Source organism: Delphinus delphis, chromosome 13 (genome assembly GCF_949987515.2).
Source record: "Delphinus delphis chromosome 13, mDelDel1.2, whole genome shotgun sequence".
NCBI classification, from domain to species: Eukaryota; Metazoa; Chordata; class Mammalia; order Artiodactyla; family Delphinidae; genus Delphinus; species Delphinus delphis.
Genome location: NC_082695.1, coordinates 10527125 through 10546162, shown reverse-complemented (window position 1 = coordinate 10546162; position 19038 = coordinate 10527125). Strand labels below are relative to the sequence as shown.

At 46.1% G+C, this 19038-nt stretch overlaps 1 long non-coding RNA gene across 1 annotated transcript in view; it reads left to right on the top strand.

The window, feature by feature from the left end:
- Positions 1-795: 795 nt before the first annotated feature.
- Positions 796-19038, top strand: part of LOC132436473 (uncharacterized) — a 37151-nt gene continuing 18908 nt past the window's right edge. Inside the window, exons 1-2 of the long non-coding RNA XR_009521794.1 lie at positions 796-900; positions 12155-12226. This is a non-coding gene — a long non-coding RNA (uncharacterized lncRNA). The remainder of the gene's footprint in view (positions 901-12154; positions 12227-19038) is intronic.

Genomic DNA, 19038 nt, shown 5'->3' with positions numbered 1-19038 from the left:
AAAGCTAGAGCTTTCAAGAAGGCAGTAAAGGAATTATAAATGAATTGAATCAATGAAATAACTCCATGAGGAGCCAGTACATTTTCTACGTGGAAATAAAAAAGTGGAGGAAACTGCAAAGTCCACATGTAGAGTTAGTGCCATATAACTGCTAAGAGTAGAGGCTGCCATAGCAGGGCATGGTCCACTGATCTGTTGAATCAGGTCCTTTGCCTGTTTGTGAAAATTAAGTTTTATTGGAACAAAACCATGCCCATTTGTTTATGTAGAGTCCAGGGCTGCTTTCGTACTACAAGGACAGATGTAAGTAGTTGCAACAGAGACAGGAAGGCCTACAAAGCCCAAAATATTTGCTGTCTGACACTTTGCAGAGCAAGTTTGCTGATTCCTGTTAAGGGCGTGGGTTTGAGTCCCAGTTCCAACACTTACTAGCTGTGTGACCTTGAGAAAGTCATATTACCTCTCCGAGCTTTAGTTTTCTCAGCAACCGAGTGGAGAGAATAACATGACTTGCCTCATATGGTTGTTTAAGGATTTAATGAGATCACATGCTTTGCACACTGCCTGGCACATAGAATATGCTTAATAAATCATAGCTGTTATTAATAAGTTAGTACTCCAAATCATGAACAATTCTAATAAAGCAAAACCACCTTTTATGTCTCGGGCAGAAGTAGATTCTTTCCTGGGGCCTGACAGTAAGTTTTCTTCCTTTGTCACAGATGCTCTGGCAGCCCATAAGGAAACATGTTTATCTTGAAAGCACCTGGCAGAGACAGCATGGGTGGGGCTGAGCTGGTGGAAGGACCCCATTTCTCAAACCCAGCTTTCTACATGGAATTATTCACAGGGAAACCTTACCAAGCAGCCTTCTGGCTTGGTGTCATCCATCTTCTGAAGGTAATTCAATAGCCCTTGGTAGCTGATGAGGGGAGGTTGCTCTGTTTATTACAGCTGGTTTTTATCAATGACCAGCAACCCGCTGGCTGGGGCCAGGAGCAACAGGCTCTTTGTTTAATCCTGTTAACCCAGGCCTTGTCTGCAGCCAGCTCCAGGCCAGCAGAGGGCCGCTGGCCACGTGGGCAGATGAAGACCTTGGATCATTCTGAGTTGAGAGTGCCAGTTATTAAAGTAGGACTCCTACACAAAGCTTCTTTAAGCGCCTCCCACCCCCAACCTCATCTGGTCAGTGCTACAGTGCTGGGAGGGAGACATTGTCATCCTTGCTTCACAGATGAGATGCTGAAGCTGGGAGGTAGTTCCTCATCTCGTGCCTAGATTAGGGACACCAAGGCAAGTGCTCCTATCTTGACAGGACGCATGTGGGGGGCTGTCTCTGATGTACCGGCCTTGGCTTACCTGTGAGGATCATCTTCGTGAGGGTAGGACCTTGTCCTCTCATTCATAATCTCATTCCTAGGACCAGGCCTGGCACATAGTGGTATTTAATAAATATGTGTAAAGAATGAATGGTGCCCAGGCTTTACACATGTTTTATCCTTTTCCTGAAACACTCTTCCCATCCTTTTGCTTAGCTAACCCCTGCTCGTCCTCAGGGTCACAGTTTATATGTCATCTTGTGTTAGTTGGTGCCCAATCAGGAAAATAGAAAGCATAGGAACTAATTTAACTGAGAGAACTTAATAGGGAGTTGGTTAAGTACTTATTGGAAGATGGAAAAGATAAAAAGGGAACACTGAGGTCACAGAGATAGTAACTGCAGTGGATTAGTTATCCATTGTTATGTAACAAATTGTCCCACAACTCAGTAGCCTAAAGCAACCATTCATTATTTCGTATTTTCTGTGGTTTGGGAACCTGGGCATGGCTTAGCTGGATCTTCTCCATCAGGGTCTCTCATAACAACAGTAAAAGTGGCAGCCGAGGCTGGGGTCTCATCTGAAGGCTCGACTGAGGATGGATCTGCTTCTAAGCTCACTCACGTGGTTGCTGGCAGGATTCAGTTCCCCGTGGGCTGTTGGACCGAAGCCCTCAGTTTATCCCCATCTGTTTGCTGGAGGCCTCCCTCAGTTCCTTGCCACATGAGCCTCCATAGGGCAGCTCACAATGTGGCAAAACAAAACATCATCAGACTGAACAAGCAAAAGAAAACATCCTTGACAGAGGCCACAGTCCTGTTATCTAATCTCTGAAGTGACATCCCATCATCTCTGCCATTTTCTAGTAGAAGCGAGTCAGCAAGTCCGTCCTACATGCCAGGGGAGGTGATGACACGAGGGCACAGATATCAGAGGGCAGGGATCATGGGGGGACCATGTCAGAGACTGCCTCTCACAGGCAGAAAGAAGCTAATACCTAAAGGGAAGAGGCTGGGTTTTAGAATCTAGGTGTTTGGAGGAGGGTCCCCACAGGGCTGGGACTGCCTTGGAGGGGGTGGCCCTGGCCAGCTGATACTGGTGAATGATGGGGCACAATGAAGCTGTTTCCGGCGGTGTGAGAAAAAACACCTGGACACAAGAGCTAACTGCTGTTTCTGGAACCACCTGGCACTGCCCAGGGTCAGGGGAGAACCATTGACACTGATGGGAACAGGATGCAGACTGGAAGGGGCAATCCCTTCTGCCCTTCTTAAGGGTTGAATTGTGTCCCCCCAACCCTCAAATTCATATGGTGAAGTCCTAGCCCCCAGTACCTCAGAATGGGACCTTATTTGGGAATAGGGTCATTGCAGATGTGATTAGTCAAGATGAGGTCATGCTGCAATAGGTCATACTAATCCAAAATGACTATTGTCCTTATTAAAAGGGGGAGTTTGGACACACAGCCCAGTGGAACATGAAGGCAGAGATTGGGGTGATGCTTATACCAGCCAAGGAATACCAACAATTGATAGCGAACCACCAGAAGCTAGGGGAGAGGCATGGAACAGATTCTCTCAGCCCTCAGAAGGAACCCCCCCTGCCGCCACCTTGATTTTGGACTTCTAGCCTCCAGAACTGTGAGAGGATAAAATTCTGTTTTGTAAGCCAACCAGTTGCTGGCACTTGGCTACTGCAGTCCTGGAAAGCGAACACAGCTTCATCCAGCCTTGTAGTCACGTCTGGCTTACACCTTACAGAACCTGCCAGGGATGCAGCTTGAAAAGTAGGGATGTAGTTGCAGCTCAGCTTCATCCAGAGATGAGGGAAGATGGATGTGAAGCTGGGCAATGAAATTGTAATGGCCAGCGAATCCTTCTTTGGGGGAAGCCTTCAGTGACACCACCACAGGGGCCCAGGCTGTTCTCTTGCCTTCTGGGTGTCTCCTCAGTTCTCTGTACCACCTCTGTAGCAGCACTTACTATCCTCTTGTCCTAACTGATTGTTTGTGTCTTCCCCTAGATTATGAACTTCATGAGGGCAGGTACTCTGTCCCTTTTCTTCTACTGTGTCAGCTGTGCCAATACAGACAGCTATCATATTATACATATAATCTCACTTAATCTTCATAATAACCCCACAATGCAGATTTTTTTTTTTTTTTGCGGTACGCGGGCCTCTCACTGTTGTGGCCTCTCCCGTTGTGGAGCACAGGCTCCGGATGCGCAGGCTTAGCGGCCATGGCTCACGGGCCCAGCCGCTCCACGGCATGTGGGATCTTCCCGGACCGGGGCACGAACCCGTGTCCCCTGCATCGGCAGGCGGACTCTCAACCACTGTGCCACCAGGGAAGCCCCTATGCAGATATTTTTATCCCCATTTTACTTACGAGAAAACTGGGTGTCAGTGAGATCAAATGACTTGCCCAAGGTCATACAGCTGGCAAGTGGCAGAGCCAGGGTTGAACCTCCTTTCTGTTATCCACCTCTGCTTTCTCCCCAGATTTTTAGAGCTGCCATGTATTAAAGATTTGCAATATGCTGGGAACTGTGTCAGATGCTATCTGCGTATCTGTCTCGAACTCCATATTTATATTAGCTCCATTATCACCTAATCCTCATTTCATAGAGTAAAGCAGTGCTGATGGAGAGCTGGAAACCAAACTGAATATTCCAGTTAAATCCAGTCCCTCTGTATAGCCAGACAACTGAAAAATCAACCAGTGTCCCTCCACTAAGAGCAGATTAATAGATTGTTGGTACATCTAATGGTTTGTTTAGTTGATGGTTTCTGCCATTATTAGGGGAGGGTTTAGAGGGGTTTTTATGATTATAAGACACACATCAATTAGCCTTGGAAATGAGAATGTAAATACAAAATGTTATTCTGTTGCCAAGCAAAATAAGTACCTGTACTCATAGCCAATGCTTTAAGAATTTATTCAGCAAATATTTGAGCACATACTACGTGTCTGGTACTGTTCTCACAGCTGTACAAGATATAAAAGTATAAGATGCATTCCTGTCCCCAGGGACCTTGCAGGGTAGTTAAGGAGAGGAGATATGCACACATGAGATGTTAATTAACAAAACAAGGCCATCTAGGGTAAATAGCAAATGAATGGAATGGACAATAGGAAGATGGCGCTTACTGGAATTCAGAGGAAGGAGTGATCATGATGATAGTAATGAAGAAATTTGCTACCCTTTTACTGAGCATTTATCATGTTCCAGGCAGAGTGCTGTTTGTGTGCACTAACGTTTTGCTGATGAGGAAACTGAGGCTTAGAGAAGTTGAATGACTTGCAGAAAGTCACATAGCCAGTGAAGGAGTGAGAATTTGATCCTGGGTTATCTCACCCAGGAATGAGCTCTTGCTTCCATTCTGTATTCTGAGAGTGGATTGTACTCTGTATGTCCACAGAAATCAATGACTGTGTTGGGGGCTGGGGAAGCTCATGTAAATCTTAGAGTTGATGACGTTTAAACTGGGTTTTGAAGCATGAGTAGGAGTTCAATGGCTGGAGAAAGGGAAAAGACACTCCAGGCAAAAGGAACAGTCCCCTGCCCACCACACCCCCCATTTTAGTTTAGAGATGGCTGGTATAAGTCATCCTCATTCTCTTATGCCCCTTCCTTCAGGGAAGGGTTTGGAATTTCACAATATTTCCCCTTTGGCTCTGCTGGTGCTGAGGCTTGATTCTTTGGGAGAGAGAAGCCTCTGTGATTCTACAGCAGACCCAGATCTTGTCAATTATTTTCAGCATCTAGAAGAGACGGTGGTGGGACATCCTCTCTCCCCTCAACACACATAACTATTAAGAATGCTACGAACATTTTGTTGAGCAAACAATTCTTGGGAGAACTAAAGTGCTTATTGCCAATTTAAAAAAGCCATTCTGAGAGAAAACTAAAATAGATGGAAATCAATTGAATTTTCTGCCCTATGAGATCTTGAGCAATGAAACCCATGTAATTGACCAGTGGATTTCAGAGGGGGATGGGTGCAAAGGTAGTAAGAGGAAAGATGAGGACCAAGGAACATGTAGGGGGAGGAAACAGTTGTTTTGCAGAAGGAGAAGTACAGCCCCCTAGGTCTGGATTCCTTCTGAGAGGCCAGAGGAAATATGGTAGGGATGCCACATGTGATAACCTCTCAGAGCTTCCATTTCCTCACCTGTGAAATGGGGGTCATGGCACTGAACCTTTGGGATCCTAGAAGGTACGTGAAGCTCTTTGCATGCTGCCTGGCATGTAGTAGGAGCTCAGAAATGTTAGTTATGATTAATAATAGTACTGTGTTAGAGAGTAAAGTGCAGAGTTGACATTTTAGGTTGGGTTCCCTGGGGTTCTCATGCATGTGATAGATTGAGCTCTCAGAAGCAAGCGGTAGTGGGGGAAGCAGGAAAGCCGAGGAGAAGGAATTAAACAAGGATGTGGTCTCAGTTGGAGACTAGCCACAGCACAATCCCACAGAGAGCTCTGGAGCATGAACTGTGCTGCAGAATTGATCTGCCTTGGGGCCCCAGGGTGAGCCTTTTTAAACTCCAGGTCAGTTAGTCATGGTATACAGGATGCTTTGGGGGAGGGATGTGCCCAAAGTGGGCTTTCTGGGTGAAGTGGCTCCTGTTTGAGAGCAGTTCTCCCCCAGGGCAGATGTGAGCCTAGTAGCCAGTACTCACAGCATCTGGGGGATGGCTGCATTGGGCTAGTAAGGGGCGGTCCAGATTGGGTGCACCAGTGAAGTCCATTCCAGTGGTCAGGGTGAGGGATGCAGAGTGGAAACTGAATAAAGTGAGTGTATCAAGACTGTTTTTATGTAGCATGAGGATGACTCTCGTGACAAAAAGATGCAGAGGAGACCCACCCTGATGTAACTCAGGATATTTCCACCTGATTCCTCACAGAGATCTTGGCAACTTCCAGAATCCCAACTTCCCCCCAGAGCCTATCTTATTATGCCACTATTCAAAGATGGGGTGCTTGCTCTTCTCATCTGTAAATCTTGAAACTCAGCTGATTATGGTGCCTTCAGGGCAGAAATTATGTCCTACCTTTCTTAGTATCCCCCATGATGCTAAGTGCAGTGTCTTGTATATAGTTGGTACTCAGCAAGTATAGTTGAATGAAGAGCATCTCCCCCAAGCATCCTCAGGGATCCCAAGCTTCTGACTTTGGGGGGTGATTAAAGAAAGTGCCTTCAGTTATGAATGTTCAGACTTCTTGCTCTGGCATTTAAGGTCCCCACCCTCTTGATCCGACCTCCAGGATTAGTTCCAGTAACCCTCTCACCCACCTTCACCAGCCTCACTCTGTTGTCCAGTGGTTCCAGCCCTTTCTCATTTTCTCATACAGTGCTATCTGTCATCATCTAACCAGTTGTCCAGGCTAAAATCCTAGGAGTAACTTTTAATTCCTCTTTCTCTGACCCTTAAGCACCAAATCCACCAGCAAGTCTACTTTTTTTATTCTACTTTCCAAATATGCCCAAGTCTGGCCACTTTTCATTCTTTCCTCTGCTATCATCCTAGTCTAAGTCTTTTCCCCATCTTTCACCCAGATTACAACATCCTCCCCACTGGGCTCCCTGCTCTGGATCTTGTTTACTTCAGCAAGTTGTGTCTAGCATGGTGCCTGGCACATAATGGGCTCTCAATAAATACTTGATGAATGAATGGTTAGGAAATGGCATAAGGTTCCCTTTTTGACATTAAAAAAAATCATGGATTGCCAAACTAACAGTTGATATTTTAATATACTTGGCTTGGGAAACAATTTGTTGACCAAATGCATCTATGAATTCAATAATGCTTTTGAATAAGCAGGTCTACAGACATTTAAAAAGTACTTCTACTAGGGATGAGGCATTGGCAAATTGATCCCCAAATTGGCAGATACCTTGCAATACCTCTGCAGTCCTCTAGGAGGCGGTGGCTCACAGGTTGGAATCCACTACTCCAGTTAAACTAGGTCTTTGCTATTCCTGCAACATGACTCATTGTGGGATTCTGTTCCCACCCCTGTGCCTTTGTTCCAGCTGTGTCCTCCCTTTCAAATCTACCTCAAACTCTAGGTGTACAAAGCCCATCCATCTTTAAAGTCTCAGCCCAAATGTCAACTCTTTTAAAGCCTTTGTTGATTTCACCCAAATGAGAAGATTTCTCATCCTCCTTGCTGAGTTTCCATAGAGCTTTATCTGTACTGCTTTTATACACAGCTGTGGGTGCCTGATTTAGAGACTTCATGAACCACTAACATTTGGGAAGGTGCAGGCGGTGTCTGACATAGATTTGGCAACTTTTGACTTTGCCAAAAAGACCTTGAAACACTCAAATCTTATCACCACAGTCATTTCGTAAAAGAAATTTATTTAAACACAAAAAGAGAAAAGGGGGGAGGAAGAGCATTATTTCAAAATAAGGAATCATTTTAACAATGAAATAAATTTAGTTCTACGAAAAATTCACACAAGGATGGTTCTTATTTTTCTCTTGTTTCTGAGTCCTAGTAAGGAATTCATCATAGATAAGCCTTGATCTACAATGGAACATTTGGAAACTTTGTCTTCTAATTCTCCATGTCCCTACCCCATCACCACTTCTCATGGGTAGGGAATGTGTCTACTTCAGCACCATCTTCCTGCCAAAGCCTGGCTCATGGTGACTAATCTAAGGCTATTTGATTGAACATCATGAAGGGCAGAGGCCCTGTCCTTTCTCTGGAATACTTTTGGTTCCTGATTCTTTGGCCTCTGTGCCACTGATGGTTAAAGAAAGCCCTTGCAGTAGAATTACCCTTTTCTGGAAGGCAAGGGCAATGTAGAACCCCTTGGATTTTTACCTACTAAATCCGTACTGAAGGTACTCATGTAGCCTTCAAGGAAGACATTGTCCATCCATGGAGAAAGAAGAGACTACGATGTTCTTAATTTGTAATATCATAGTAGATGCTCAATTGATACTTGACAAATCTCTATGGATCTCGAAATCTGTGAAGCTGACTCTTTGTTTTGGTCCTGGGAGCCTTCTTGGTTGAACATGAGCCCTGCCACTCTTGGCTTTATATTCCAAAGTACAGGTGTTCCTTTAAGCAATCGCAAGACATAATGGAGACCAAAGGCAGCTGGGTTCTGGGTCCTTTCCAGTCATGGGACAGAGGGAGGCCTTGTGGCTTACCCTGAGCTGCTTTGGATAGCTGCTCTTTTTAAGAGCCCTTGGGAGAACCGGGCCAAAGACAAGCAGCATCTTCCTGGGTCAAGGCACAAACCACAGGCACCCCAGGAATTTGGGGCACAGAGCTGTCCCAAGGAGGTTGAATGCCTGGTGCCCAAACTCTCTGTCTGTGGGATAACGAATTCTCATTTGATCATCTGCTGTGTAAATCATTGACGATGGGGAGTTAATCATGCATAGAAAATGAATCCTTTCTCTGCGTTAATGAGCACAGTGCTCAGAGCAGCATCTGTTTACCCCTCCACTCTCAAATCTCTGGCAGTTTGAACAATTAATTGTGCCCAATAAGCTCTCTTTGTTTCAGGGCATTAGGGGAAAAAGCCCCAGTTCTCCCCAAAACACACATACCACTGGGTGGTGGGTAAAAAGCCTCTACTTAACTACTTTACCCACTTAAAAATGATGTTCTAAGAATCAAATGGTGTATACAAGTGTGTGGGGGGGGTATGGGGCATAGGGAGAGGAAGGGAGGGAGAAGGGAAGAGAAGAGAAAGGAAGAGAATGAGGAGGAAATAATAATTTTGGCTTCTGTTTTTATGAGTACTGTGTCATGCATCAGGCAGTGTACCGAGTGCTTCACTTATGGGATCTTGTTTCATCTACATAATACAATTACAGACAGAGGTATTATTATCCCCATTTTATAGAGGAGAACACTGAGGTTCAGAGAGGTTAAGTCACTTGCCCAAGGCACCCAGCTAGGAAGTGGCTAGGGAGGGATTTGAGCTCAGGCTGTTCTGACTCTAAGGCTCAAGCCTGAGCTGATTTGCTACACTTGTCCTTTCCTTTCAGTGGAAACCTCACTCACCTTCAAGTCCTCATCCTAAGGACCCTCCCCTGATCCCTCTTGGACAACCTGCAGGCAGAGTCTTTGAGGCTAAGCTGCCTAGGCCTCCATCTCAGCAGTGCCATTTTGCAGCATCGGCACCCTTCACTTCTCTGAGCTTCAGTTTCCTCACTTATCAACTGGGAACAGTCACAGTGCCTTCGCGTATGATTTTGTGAGAATTGAATGAGATGCTATACAGAGAGCGGGCACAGAGCCCTGTATCAGTCATATTCTTACTACTATCCTTTATGGAACACTTACTATGTGCCAGGCACTTTGCTAAACATGTTATATACAGTGTGCATCTCTAAGTCACACAACCACCCCAGAAAGTAGGTATTAATTAATCAGTAATCAATTTATCATTTAGCAGGTATTTACTGAGCATCTACTATGTGCAGGTACGTCTTGGTGCTAGGGCTGAAGTCTAGATGGAAGGTGGACAAATAATAATTATATAATTAAATGATGATAAGGGTTATAGAGGGGAGTGCATGGTGCTCTAAGGGCCTGTAGTGAGGGGAGGGGGACCTGATCTATTTTTGGAGGTGAGAGGGGTGTTCAGAGATGTCTTTTTGAAGAAAGTGACATTTCAGCTGAGCCCAGAAGGTTGACTAGGAGGAAGTCAGGTCAAGAAAAAGGATGAGGGAAAAACATTCTGAGCAGAGAATGAGGTTGTGCTATTCTTATTTAACTAGGATCTTTCGTATTTTAATCCAAAGGAATGATCAAATACGGGCTGCTTTCAGATCTGTGGCAGACTTTTGGAGCTGAGGGAAGGGGGAAGTTTGAGGTTGGAGTATATCCTATTCAGATTGCCTGGAATATTTCCATGCAAATAACTAATGAGGTCCTCAGTTAATTTTATTCAATGAATATTCTGTTCTCACCAGACCCTAGAAAGTCAAATCTGGAAGGAAACTTTGAGGTCATCTGGGGCTCTGATGCAAAACATTTGCAAAAATGTTGCACTTAGGGTGACAGCTGTTATTGACTGGTGGTGTCTACTTACAGTTCTCTGTTGGGAAGAGACCTCATTAGTGGCAAATAGTGGTGAATTGATTAGTGATGTCTGCTTCAGGCATGGAACTAGGATTTTTTTTTTAATTTTATTTTTATTTATTTATTTATTTTTGCCTGTGTTGGGTCTTCCTTGCTGCACGCGGGGGTTACTCTTCGTTGCTGCGTGCGGGCTTCTTACTGCAGTGGCTTCTCTCATTGTGGAGCACAGGCTCTAGGCGCGCAGGCTTCGGTAGTTGCGGCACGTGGGCTCAGTAGTTGTGGCTCACGGGCTCTAGAGCACAGGCTCAGTAGTTGTGGCACATGAGCTTAGTTGCTCCGCGGCATGTGGGATCTTCCCGGACCAGGGATTGAATCTGTGTCCCCTGCACTGGCAGGCGGATTATCAACCACTGCGCCACCGGGGAAGCCCCGGAACTAGGAATTGATGGCAGATATGTGAGTAGGGTCAAAAAAAGCTAGACACAGTTGGCATCAGAGCTCCTCTTAGAGAGAAAACTCTCTTTGTCTCAGAATGTATTTTTATAGCCTCTTTTAGGTATTGAAGATGGGCCCTGAGGAACATAAGCTGTAAGAACACAGCAAAACAAAGAGAGGACTAAGTTGCTTTGCATAATTAATAGGAATTCAAAGTCATGGATGAGCAGGGAAGAGAGAGGGTGAAAGAGCTTGTAGGGGAGGAGAGGCTGCACCACGTGATGGATAGCTGAACCTCAGAGAGAAGGACAGACAACACAGGAACTTCATGATGGCAGAGTGGCCAAAGATTTCAAAGAGCTGGATACCTCATTTCCAATTTTAAGTAGTTTGTTTCCCCAAACTGACAATAAAAGTCTGTTTTACATATGGAGCCTTGTGTTGTTGGCATTTAGGGGAATGAAGGAATAGGGGCAGTGTCCAGGATGAGATGCCATGTTATAGGAAAACGAGAGGACATATGGGGTGCTGAACTGATGATCCACAAACCGAACCAAACTCAGTAAAAATGGAGAAGCCAGAGCTGGAGAAACACCCTCCATCCCCACCCCCAGATACCCCTGGATGAACAGGAAGGACACTGGGTCTGTTGCTGCGTATGGAACAAGGGTTAGGGCTAATTTCTTTTGGATTTCAAAGAATGGGAGAGTACAAATTGATATATGTGAGATATTCCCCTATGGGCTTCCCTGTTCTAGTCTATCCTCCTAATTTCATAGATGGGGAAACTGAGACCCCTATGGGGGAAGGATCCTAATGGAGTTCTCATTTGATGGCTGCCCAGTGAGCCTTCTTCTCTGAGACTGTGGTGGGAGACATGAGGCAAGGGTAATGAGCCAGCGCCTGTGTCTGCTGTCATCCTTGGTCTGCAGCACTTAGCCCGATTTTCACAAAATTAATATTTTTTACAGACTCTCAGACCCACTTTTATTTTTAAAGTGAAAAATCATCAAAACTTAAATGAAGGCTGTTTAGTCATGTGGGGGTGTGTGTGTGTGTGTGTTTGTTTTGGTGTGTTTGAGCAGGCTATGGATGTAGTTGGGAATCTGGATCTGACTTGAAGGGAAAAAGAAAGGCAAAAGAAGGGGTGTTTGACTTGGTTCCATCTCCCGCTTTGAGCTGCCACTGTATCCCTCCTCCCAGGAGGGGTCCTTTCAGAAGAATACCCTGAAACTCAGGTCTTGTCTGTAAACAGTGGGTGGTCACTTAGTTAATGGTAATCTAGGGGGGAGAAAAGGGCTGCCTGATGAACTGATTTCTCCATTTGCCTCCCTACAGGGCCTACCATTTCTACTAACAGTCACACCTTTGGATGAAGCATGGATGTGCGAACATCTTTGCTAAGAGGGGGTAAGCTCTATATTACCCACCAATACCCTAGAAACAATTCACTAGTGAAAACCCCTCAAAATGTACTACTGTTTTCCAAATATTTGTGTGGAGACATTGCCATTTGAGCCTCATCACACCTTCCATGTCAAGAACAGCAGATGGTGCCCTCATTTTTCAGAGGGGTAAACTGAGTCCTGAGAAATTGCGACTTGGCTGAGGCAACGTAAGGAGCAGAAGTGAGAGTTCAGGTCTCAGCACAACGACTCTCAGAGTCTTAGATGATTAGTTGTTTTACCTCTAAACAGGAGCACACTGAAATTTTCAAAAACTTAGATTTTTATTGTACATTTAAAAAAGATAAATTTATTTATTTATGTTTTATTTTTGACTGTGTTGGATCATCGTTGCTGCGCACGGGCTTTCTCTAGTTGTGGCAAGCGGGGGCTACTCTTTGCGGTGCATGGGCTTCTCACTGCGGTGGCTTCTCTTGTTGCGGAGCACGGGCTCTAGGCGCGTGGGCTTCATTAGTTGTGGCACGCGGGCTCAGTAGTTGTGGCTCGTGGGCTCTAGAGCGCAGGCTCAGTAGTTATGGTGCACGCGCTTAGTTGCTTCGTGGCATGTGGGATCTTCCTGGACCAGGGCTTGAACCCGGGTCGCATGCGTTAGCGGGCGGATTCCTAACCACTGCGCCACCAGGGAAGTCCTGATTGTACATTTTCATTGTAGAAAAATTAGAAAATGGAGAAACGGCAAAGAAGAAACTAAACTTTAACCATAATCCCGCAATGCAAAGATGATGTCATTCTCAGTTTGGGGTATATCCTCCTTGTCTTCTTTTCTATAAGGATTATGGCTTTTTAAGAAAAATGGAGTAAGAATATGTAGAATTCTGTGATGTGATGCTTCATCATTTATTTAACATGTTCTGTGGTAGCAAGCATTTATCACGCTTACTTGCTGAAAAGCAAGATGCCAGGAGGATGAACTACATGCTAAGGGACAAAGCTTGGTTCTTATAATCCAGATTAACACACCGTTGAGCAAGGTAGGGGCAGACAGTTCACCCACTTGTTCAACAACTAGGTTGAATATCTACTATGTTCCAGACACTGTCCACGGCATGAGGGATACAGCTGAGATCAGTATAGAAAAGGTCTCATGAAGCTCATGTTGTTGGGTGGAGACAGATAATCAACAAATACATGTGTGAATAGGTGTGTGTGTGTGTGTGTGTCTATAAATATAATGAGATGGTGCAGGTGGAATGAAGGACGAGGCAGGGGCAGCAGAGAGGGTAGGGATGGTGAGACACCATATGAAATACCCTCTGACGAGGTGACATTTGAGCAAAGATAGCAAGGGAACCATGTGAGTATCTGAGTGAAGACTAGACCAGCAGGAAGTCCAAAGGTAGGGGGGTGGGAAGGATCGTGGCGCTGGGGACAGAAGCCCTCCAGAGCACTGGGAGCGGGGAGAGTGTCAGCAGATGTGATCGGAGCCTCGGGAACTTAGACCTGAGCTTGTGTGGACCTTCAGAAGCCACAGTGGGGTGTCTGGATGGTGGATGGCAAGTGTCGCGAGGGTCTTCAGCAGGTGAGCAGTGGGAGCTGATGCCTCTTTGGAAAGGCTCGCTTTGGCTGTGGGTGGAGACTGGCTCTGGTGGGAAGAAGAAGAGAAGCCAGAGGCCAGTTTGCAGGGTGTTGTAATGATCCGGGAGAGAGGCGGGGGCAGCAGAGGGGCTGCAAGAGGGTCAGATTTGAGATGTGTCTTGAAGGTGCAGTTCTGGGAACTTGCTGAAGACTTTGCTCTTGGAGTGAGAGGGGGAAGCGGTCATGAATGACTGAACAACTGGGCAGATGGTGGTGCTACAAGTGAGGTGGGGAGGACCATGGGGGAAGAGTGGAGGAGAGTTAGAGGTTTGGTTTGAGATGTGTTAAGCTTAAGATCCCTGTTAGAGTACTGATTGGAGATCCTAGTCACTCAGCGGGATGTACAAGCCTGGAGGTCAAGGGATGAGTTGAGACAGAAGATATAAATTACAGAATCATCAGTGCAGAGATGCTGTTGAGAGCTGTGGGACTGGATGTGGAAATGGCTCTTCGGTGAGGGTCAGGGGAAGGGTAGCTTGAGTTCCAATAGGGCTGGGGGAGGTGGGAAAATGAAGACTACCTTCTCCTAATTCATGGTTGTGCTAAAGGCTGGATCTATGCTTTTGATGGTGGCAGGATGGGTCTTGATGAGAAAGTGGTTCCGAATTCACCTGTAGAGAATGGTGGAGGTGGGGAGCCTAGAACCTTGAAAAGAAGGTTCTAAGACCCCAGGGAACAAGACAGAAGTGAAGGCAGGAAACTGACATAAGGAAGAGGCGAGCTGGGGAAGGAGAGTGGGAGAGGAAGAGAGGGTGGCAAATGCGCCTGGGGAGCGGGAGGCCTGTTCTCTGCAAGTAGGCCACCGCTGTAGGTTGATGCCTCACGGCGAGGGAGCTCGTCACGCTGGTTGGCACAGAGGCTGACACCATCCTTCCACATGTTATGGCAGAGTCCGGTTCTCCCCGCTCCCCCCGTCCCTGCCTACATTGTCCATTAGTCGGTAAGGGTTTCAGTGTATCCTGTAAATACAGACATCTCATCTTGGTTAGCTCACTTGCTAAGATAGTACCCCCTGTTTTATATCTGTGACATTAAAAACTGCTTCTGAGGACTCGATGCAAGTGTGTGGGTAAATGCCAAGCTCTAGGAGCCCCTAGCTTGCTTCATCTCTCCCTTCTCCTCCTCCCTTCCCCACCTCCTTTCTGCCTCCTCTCTCCCTGCAAACATGCCTCTATCCGTCCACCATCCATTTCTCAACTCATTAAGAGAGGCAGTAACTCTTAGGAAGCCGTTGCTTTTTGGCAGATGTTGGGCCAGGTGTCAAGGATGTAAAGAAAATAAGAAGCAGTTACTCTTTAAAGGAAGTGGGCTGCACACGAATTGCTCTGATCTGCTCCAGGCAGGTAGCGACATCTAGATCTGTAATCCCCCAAGTCAGTCCACCGAATAGCTGCGCTGTAATTACTCGAGGACCTTTTAAAAATACATATTCCTGAAGCCACCTCAGAATCAAAATCTTCTAGGGAGTGTAGGCTGAAAAAGCCCCCAGGTGATTCTGACGCACAGCTAGACTTGGGAAATCAGCTGGCTGCGGTTCGAGTGGGCTCTGAACCTTGGTTGCTTCACATGGAAAATGGGAAGAGCTTTTAAATAACCTTCCTTTACAGCATTGTTAGGGTTAAATGAGATCACACTAGAGAAAACTCTCAGCACAGGCATGTTTCTAAGTGGGCCTTCCAGGTTTACCTGTGGAGTCCAGGCCTTCTCGATACTCCAAGCACTGGCAGCCTCAGCACCACCTGGTTCAAAAGGCAGATTCCCACCCCCAGCACCCAACCCCACCCCAGATACCATGAATCAGAATCTCCCAGGTGACTCACGTGCACGTTAAAGTTGGGTGATAGGAAGGGGATGCAGACAGTCCAGCCTGTCACCTCGGCAGTCACACCTGGCAGCAGACCGTCTCTGTGAAAGAGTACCAGTGAAACATAAGAACGATTTCCTCGGTGTGATTGCGCGATGCTGCTCGGGGGCTGGAGCTGGGCTGCTCTGCTTCGGGTGATTTCAGTGACCATTACACAGCAGAGCGACTTATCTTGGAAAAGCAGCGACAATAGAAAGGCCGGCGGGGCGGGGGGCACTGACTGAAGTCACCTGTCCTTGAGGTGGGCCACCCGGACGGTCCTCTCCTCTCTGCTTCACCCAAGACAGCTGGCTCCAGGGTACAGAGCTGTGAGGGCCACAGGGTACAGAGCTATGCCAGCTTTCTCCCCAGAATTGAAGCTGGTTTCAGGGGAGTCCCTGTATCTTGAACTTGAATGTTCACAGGAATCATCTAGAGATCATGTGAAAATGCAGATTCCAATTCAGCAGGTCCAGGGTGGGGCCTGAGATTGTACATTTCTAGCAAGCTCCTGGGTGACGCTGATGTTTCAGGTCCAAGGACCACACAAGGAAAGACACCAGTACTACTCAGTGGTTCTCAAAGAATACCAATATTTCCTCCCACCCAAGATGAATTAAATCAGAATTTCTGGAGGTAGAACCTGGGCATCAGTATTTTTCAAAACCTCCATAACTTGTAGTCAGGGTTGAGAACTGTTGATTTAGGAAATAGTCTTTTTGCCTCCCTTTCTCTCTTTCTCTCCTCTCTCTCTTCCTCCCTCCCTTCTTTCCTTCCTTCCCTCTTTTTTTTTTTTTTGAGATATTATCTTGGACCCAGAGCAGACAGTTGAATTAAGAAAGAGCTGCCTGCTGTTTTAGATAGGATGAGTAGAGCAAGGCATCTCCAAGCAGAGATTTGAAGGAGATAGAGGAGTAGGTCATCTACAGTGTGGAAGGTGAGCATTGCAGGCAGCAGGGATCTCAGTGTTCTCTTCTGGACATATTGGGATGCTGATTAGATGCCCACGTGGAGACTGCCCTTATGAGGTCAATATACAGGTCTGAACCCCAAGTGAGAGGTCTGGTAGAGAAACTCAGGATTCATCAGCGAATATATGCTAATTGAACGCCTTTGAACTGAAAGAACACCTAAGGTATAAGCGTAGGACTGAGCTCTGAGCTCTGGAAAATTTAGAGGTAGAGCTGAAGAGAAGGAGTGTTCTGGCTTCTGCACTGGGGATATCCACTAGATAGAGGCTGGGAGAGATGTTAAAAGAGCACTTCCTCAGAATCTGCCACAGTGACTGAGATGGTCTGTAGATGGGAATAGGGCCAAGAAATAGAGTCCAGCTTGTTGAAATTTAGTACCCGTGGCATCCGGCATCTGGGTTTGAAGCTCAAGGAGGAAGTCTGGGCTGGAGATAGATTTGACCATCCAGCATGTAGGTCAAAAAACGAGGTCAGTATGAAGAGCGAGCAAAGAGAAGAGATCAGAGAAGGACTTTTAGAAAGACATGTTGAATGGGGAGGGCGGGGCATAAAATGAGAAAAATCTGTAAAGGCTCAAGGACAAGCTCAGGTTATTAAGTTCAGGTTATTGGGGAAAAGGAGCATACATTGCGACTTAGCATATGGAAAGTGGCTAGGCTTCAACCCAGATGCTCAGTTGAATAAGGTCTGTGTCAGGAGAAGAACAGAGGCTTTGGAGCTAAAAAAAAAAAAAAAGGATCAAGACTGTAAGTTTATTTCCACCATTTAGTAACTGTGTGACCCAGAACCAGTCATTCAACTTTTTGAACTTTTTCTTATTTGTAAAAGAAGGTCAATAACATTTGCTTCACTGGATCGCATAGAACGTCTGGCACATGACAGGTGCTCACCACCTGATCCTCTTTCTTCCTCACTGCTCTAAAGTTCCCATCAAGAAGGCAGGGCGGGATAAGAGAAATAGCAGCTCTGAAAGTGGGAGTGTCAGAGGCGGATGAGGCCGTGGTGAGCAGAAGAGGTGGAAATTGGGTGGACATTTGTCAACCAAGGTCGGGGGTTCTCAAACTATGAGGGCCATTAAACCACCCAGGGCAGCTCATTAAAGAGCAGGTTCTTAAGACCTGCCCCCGGCAGTCTTTAGGTTAAAGGTGGAGCCAAGTGATTCTGCTAGAGCAGAGCCCAGACTACAAGCTGAGGAGACACTAATTTAGATAAGGGGAGGAGGAGACAGAGCATTCTGAGGGTGGGGCACAGGGATGTACCTGGTTTCATGATCTGTTTAATCTAAGTAGCGGGTTCACGTGACAAATCGCGGCATGTAAAGAAGAAAACTGAGTACCCAGTAAATGAATTCTTGAATCGTGGGCAAGACTGAGAAGGAAGTGAGTATACACAAAGCTTTGATTTTAAAGCTCTGCATTTAATTTCATGACTAGGAGGGGTCACAGAAGAAGAAAAGGCCATGGAATAAGAGATGCAGACAGATCCATGAAAGGGAGAGTACAAGACAGATAACTCTAGAGAAGGGGAACGGAGGAGTGGCTTGGGAAAATACACTGCTACCAAAGAGCCACTCACATGGAGCAAAGACTTGTTAACCAAAATCTGAGAGATGGAGACCTGACTGAAATAAAACGGTGTTTATTTGGGGTTTGTTAGAACTGCAGCCCAGGAGACACAGATTCAAGAAGCCCAGGGGACCACATATTCAAGAAGCACTTGAATTGTGTTCCACCAAACTACAAAATGGGGGAGGTCTATAAAGGCAAAAACTGCAAGGTCCCGGTTAGTTACGTGAGTGGTTTATCAAGAGTCATAAATGGAGCTGGCAAGAAGTAAGGGTGCTTATGAAGTAAGGATTGGTTGGGGTCCGAAATGGTTGCATAATTAGCTACAAGGGGGAACAACCTTGAGACTCAAGGTTGCAATTACCAGATGTTGTTTTAAAAATGGCTGGTGTCCTTGGCGTAGGCATAGTTCACAGGAAGCTCTGGTGCTCAGTGGTGCAGGGACATGTCTGAGGCCAGCTCCTCAATGGCCACCTCACTCCATTTTTGTATGCCTGAGCTATGACTACTCCATTAGAATCTCAGTTTATCATCAGACTTAATGTCACACCCCTCGCGTACCACATATGGAAAAGCCAGGACTGGTTTATAATTCCTGAGATTCCTGCAAGCACCAGCTTCCTGTGGTTCTCAGTTGGGGGTGGAGGGTGGAGGAAAGCAGTCCATGAACTTGGATGGGAAAAAAATGACACCTTTATTCCTTTCTTTTCACTCATTGGTGACTGACATTTAGCTTTCCCTTCCATAATGAATAAAGGCAGCATGTGGCCATAGTATTAGAACTACCTGTGACTTTATCAAA